At 26.1% G+C, this 6110-nt stretch overlaps 1 non-coding gene across 1 annotated transcript; it reads left to right on the top strand.

Annotated features, from left to right (window-relative positions):
- Positions 1-1565: 1565 nt before the first annotated feature.
- On the top strand, positions 1566-1638 carry TRNAR-CCU. The gene has a single exon. It is a non-coding gene; the product is annotated as a tRNA-Arg (tRNA).
- Positions 1639-6110: the final 4472 nt, after the last annotated feature.

Genomic DNA, 6110 nt, shown 5'->3' with positions numbered 1-6110 from the left:
ATTGTACGTCATTGGATATGCTTCGTTAAGTTTGCTAATAGTACTTTTTTCGTCATACTTGTGTACTAGCCTTCGTAATGGTTTTTATGCGGTCACGTTCAAAAGTAGTCGATATCATGGTTTGTAACATACTTTATTATTATGTATTTATCATACATCAGATATCAAGTATTTTAAAATAAGATAATAAAATGATAGTGAAGCTTAAAACTATTTGCTATTAAAATATAACTATAATAATGTAATTAATTTATAAATTCAACTATACACAAAAGTTTACCAGGCAAAAGTCGTAGACCCGTGAAGAAGTCTATTAAATTTATAATTGGGAAAATGAATCGTGGTAGGTTAAGTGATCGAGATCGGTTAACCGAAGACTTATTAATCGAATATATTTTATACATAGACATAAATATAAATGTGATGACATTTTATAAATTCAATGAGCTTGGTATATTGAAATATCTTTTATACAGATTAAATTTTTTTAAATTTAGGTAACTTATCTATACTATATTATAAAAAAACAATAATCCTTTCTATTTTTAGAAATGTTAAAAATTACTATATGCGATATGACAAAAATACCCTTTTCTTATTTTCTAAATCATCTTATTCTTTAGTTACTAATTTAATTACCTCTACTAATATACTAAAAATACTTTTAATGAAATAAATACACTCACCTTAACGTATATACACTAATTATAATTAATTAGATTTACATCAATAACTTACACTATTAGTCGTCACCACCACCATTCGTCGCCGCCACCCGTGATCACCACATTACCGTCGTCAGCGCCGCATCATGCGGGCACCATGCTATACTATAAAATGCGATTATATGTAAAATATATCAAATTTGGTACTAAAATGATGGTCCGAACAGCATCACGCCAAAATTTTGCAATATTCTACTGATGTTTTGGTTGAAGATGATTTAAACCAAAAGTTACATTATAAGAAAGACTTGATGCACCTATTGGACATGACTTAAATTTAATGCTGTAATTGGTACTTATAGTGAAGCACAGTTATCTTTACATAGTTTTAGTTCAAAAGTGACATTTGGTGTAAATTGGAGTGACATAAGTAACAAAGTACAAAAGACATAAATTAAAACGTATCATTAATTTCATTTCGGTCTATGACATTATAATAGTATATTCACATGTGGTTACGAATTGTAATATGTATATTCAAATGCATATATAGATAGCATTCTTAAAATTCATACAAAAACTTGTAAACAGAGATTTGTAATTACAGCTGTGTCTAATCACTTAAAAATAAATGCATACAAATTATATTATATAGATAGCATTCTTAAATGTAGTTACATTTTTTATACTACATACTTATATTATTTTCATAGTTATTATTAACTTTTATATTATCCTCAAATTCAACTTCCCTAGCACACTTTTAAAAAGTGTAAATGATAACCTTTTTTTCGATCAGCTAGATAAGAATACTTTATGTAGTACTCGTATTAAAATGCTAAATTTTGAATTTCAGTGAAAGTTTTTAATCATTAATTGTTGTTAAGATGTAACAAATATGCGTCTGTAGCTCAGTGGATAGAGCGTCTGTTTCCTAAGCAGAAGGTCGTAGGTTCGACCCCTACCTGACGCGTTTTATTCTTTCCCATTTATTTTCCACAACATGAAAACTTTTTGCAATTTTAATTAAATGTTGTTAGAATAACTTTTTTTTTGGTTCGGATAATCATAGCCCCGAGACTATGGTTACCTTAACACATAGTCAGATGTTGTATATAAATATGACGGCCTTCTAAAAATCTGTTCTTTAGTGAGTTAGTTTAGTATGCTTTCCAGCAAGTAAATCATAGCTCTAAAGAGTAAAGAGTATGATTAGCCAACACTTCATATAACAAGGTCCTAAATTCATCCCTAAACAAATAGGAACTCTTAGATGACTTCCATATTTGATTTAGAACTATTAGATCAAATTTAATTATTACTATCTCTTTTAAATGACAACATTAATACTTTTACTTTATTTGATTAAACAAAAAATCCCCTTAAACTATAAACAGTAAGTTTTATATTAATAAATTGTATATGTGCAAATATTTGATTATAATATTTGAATTATCTCTCACGAAAAAATACTGTCATTGATGATGAGTTTAACTAAATTTAGCTAAAATTAATATTTTATTTCTAAATATGAGATAGTGGAATTACTTTCGGTTTTTAATTTGTTGAAAGGCAAATCCATCCGTATTGTAAGTCATACAATGTACTTAGTTTTTAGCTAAAATAAATTTTCAATAACTACAAATGGGATAATGGATTGTTCATTTATGTATAATTAATTCTAGGTTATTACCCGCATAATATGCGGGAAACATATATAATTAATGACATGTTAAAATTTTATAATATCATAAGTTGACAAATATTTAACTAGGTAAGAATTAAACCACTGAAAAACATGAATTACATTAGTGGTCGTTTAGATTCCGGTTAATAATGACTAGACAGTTAAAAAATAGATACATCATTTATTAAAGGTTTCGCTAAGTAAGGTTTTGTTTATTTGGATGTCTTTTATTCATCCGGATATGTTTGTATTGTTAATATACTTGTGCTCTAACATTTTGCTCAAATTACTTAGTTATACACTAAAATTATTAAGCAATTTAATTATCAGCCTATATATCGAATGTTGTGTTATTTTAACTTAAAATTATGCATAATACCATTGCAATTTTCATACAATTATTTTTCTGATATATATTGTAATAACTTACTATAGACTCCATATTTGTTTTTAGTTCTTTATTAAGAAAGCCGGTTTGACATCCGGTCTGATTTTCAAATCATTAATTTAATAAAAAAGTTATATGATAAAATTCTTATACAAAAATCTTTATAACCAAATTTTATTCGTTATATGATAAAATTCCTATAAAAAAATATATAGCTTAATAAAAATGTATTACATTAAAAAGATAATTTTATTATAAAAAAACTAGAAATTATATTTAAAGACAAAAATGATGTAAAATATAAAAGTATTAGTTTCCGTAATAATATAATTAAAAAAAATTAATTATTAATGTCTACAAACTTAAATAAAGAAATAGTAACAATTTAAATTTATTAAAAGAAAAAGTAAATCTTAAAAAAAATTAAATAAGGTATATAACATCATCATTTGATCTAATGGATCTAATCAAAAATTGAATTTCATCTAAAGGTTCATACTTTTCCATTTATAGATTAAGGTATTTTTTTATATATATATATATTTAGAGATTAGAGATATTGAAACCCATATAATAATCCTTATAATACTTGAAAAATTTTAACAACATGAACTAAAAATTTCATACAATTAGATCGTTTATGAATATTTTTTTAAATAAAGTTTAATACATTCTTGGAACATATATATAAATAAGAGAGATCAAATGAGAAGGTTGATTAAGGAGAGAAGATGGTAAATATTGATTTTTAATTTTTTTTTTTACTCTTTATTTTTCATATTTCAATTTTTTAATTTTTTTTTTAGTGAAAACTCATTACAAAAAAATTTATAAAATATAAAAAAAAAATCCCTACACATGTGTAGATTTTTATACCTTATATATTTCTACACATGTGTAGGTTGTTTTTTTCTTTTTTTGAATAGGTATATTAAAAAAAATACAAAAGTTTAAAAAAAAAATCAAAACTAAAAAGAATCAAACATAAATCTTCTATCTCTTTCACATTCTCTATGGATCTCTACCCTATATAAAAATATATATATATATTGTGTATTCGAAATGATATAGGTTGATTACAATTACTAATAATAGCAATGATTTTCGTAATAATATTACGATTATTTTGGTTATAGTTAGATAAGATATTGAAAGTTTATACCTTCTTTTGTTTATGTAGACAATCTTTTTAGAGTGTTTCTGCATATATCTTTGTCGACTATTTTGTTTTATTTCTATATTATCAATATTCAATATATTAATATTATATAGCAAGAAGTTAAATGTATTTTCTTTTTAATTTTTTTTATACAAATACAAATATTGAGTATATATCTTACAATATATAAACCAAGAGTAAAGGTTTGGTAAAACATACAGTACCTATAAAGCAGGGGGGGATTATGTAAAATTCAGGGCGAGTTTATGTAAAATTCAGGGGAGGGGGGGGGGTTATGTATGTTTATTAAATTCAAAGATTTAATATGTAACTTTTTTTAATGTGGCAGTACCTAAGCTTAGGTAAAGTTTGCAATACGGATCATTTTCCCATAAACCAAATTGATAGCTATGTTGGATTTATAGTTTATCCTAATTGTTTGTAAATTGGTGACGGAAACCAAAAAAGTGTAAATCAATTTAGATATACATATTAAGATATATATTAGCTATTATATGGAGTATATATTAGATATTGTTCTATTGGATATATATCAGTTATTATTTTTTATTTTATTGTTTTAAAATTGATGGTTAAAATATATAAATTTGTGATGAAAAACAAAAAAATGTAAATTAAAGTTAAAATTAAAAATAAAAGTCAAAATTAAAAAACTGGGAGTTGTGAATGATTAATAAGTTATTAGAGAACCTTTATTTTATTATATTAAAATATTATTTGTCTTTTTTATTATAAACACTAGACAATTGAAATATCTAAATTAACACGAATAAGGACATAAGAAACATATTTTTCAAATCATATACTATTAAATCTATTTTCAAATAATAATAACATCAACTTTCAACAAGTGGTATTTATATTAACTTCGCACCATCATTATACAAAGTTACAATACACAGATTCTAATAACCATTTTCAATACAAAATGTTTTTTGGACAATAATATCATTGATTTTAACCTCTTTTGTTTATAGCTACTAATTATGTTATTATATAAATATAATTATATTTATCTCACGTATTACGCGGAAAATTATTCTACTTACTATATATATAAACATCATAATAAATCATAAATCAAACCTATGAACTTAAAACAATTGCAAACAAGTAAACACTATGAATGAAACTACCAAGTACTTTTCATCACTTTCTTTCTTGCAAGCACTTTTTTTCAAACGATAGTTGTTAGTAGTTAAATTTTCCAACTTTCCTTTCCTATTTTCGCAAGCTCTAAAACGCCCAACCATACATAGACCGATGAAAGAAGAGTGGGTATGGGGGCTTCTTTCGCTTCCGTTCATAATATGCTATGCCTCAACATTGGTCCTACCGGCAATTCTCTGCTCACGAACAGCCTCATGGGGTTCGCCTTTCTTACGTCTACTAAAAGGAATCAATGTAGGCTACTGCCAGTCGGAGATTGACAAAAGTTTCAGCCATAACCCAATTGGGTTCGGGTTAACTTTGTGCATAACTGCATACCCATTTAAACCGAATAGGGTTGACTTTATTATACTAGAATAATTAATTTCAAGTTATAAATTCAAAGAAACTATAGTAACATACAATGACATAGTAGGACTTTTTGTTTCAATGATATATAGTTGATGATATATACGTGATAGTTGATGTTTTAATTGGTGTCTTTGTACATTTTTTTCCCCAACCGATTCCACCTAAGGAAGGCTGGAACCTGGAGGACTACATAGTACCTTTTTTAAGGTAATTGTATCTAATAATGATGATTTATAATGGATGTGGTAGATTGGATAGCAAATTGAATTGGGTGAAAAACAATGAGTTACTTGAATTATGTTATATTTAAAGTTAAGAATATATCGAGTAAAAGTTTCGGTTTAGAGGTATAGCTCATAAAAACAGACCCTGCTATACTTGTGAATTGTGACAACCAACAACCTTCAAATGGACCTTTACAGCTTTTACCTTAATGCCAAAAAGAATGGAATAAAAGTAAGGTGAGACAACCACGTGACCAACTCGCTGTTATGAAATTTTATGGCCGGATTTGGACATGTGCAAGACGATCAATAGTACAGGGTCCAAAAAATATAATCCAATATGTTATGTCAGATAGCATTATAAACATTTGGCTCGGGTTTTTACCCAAAAAAATATTTGGCTCGGTTTAAATTTTCTTTTCACTCGTCTGTTGAGCAAAAAATG

Source organism: Erigeron canadensis, chromosome 3 (assembly GCF_010389155.1).
Source record: "Erigeron canadensis isolate Cc75 chromosome 3, C_canadensis_v1, whole genome shotgun sequence".
Taxonomy (NCBI): Eukaryota; Viridiplantae; Streptophyta; class Magnoliopsida; order Asterales; family Asteraceae; genus Erigeron; species Erigeron canadensis.
The sequence above is the reverse complement of the archived record's forward strand: the minus strand, read 5'-3'. Positions and strand labels throughout refer to the sequence as shown.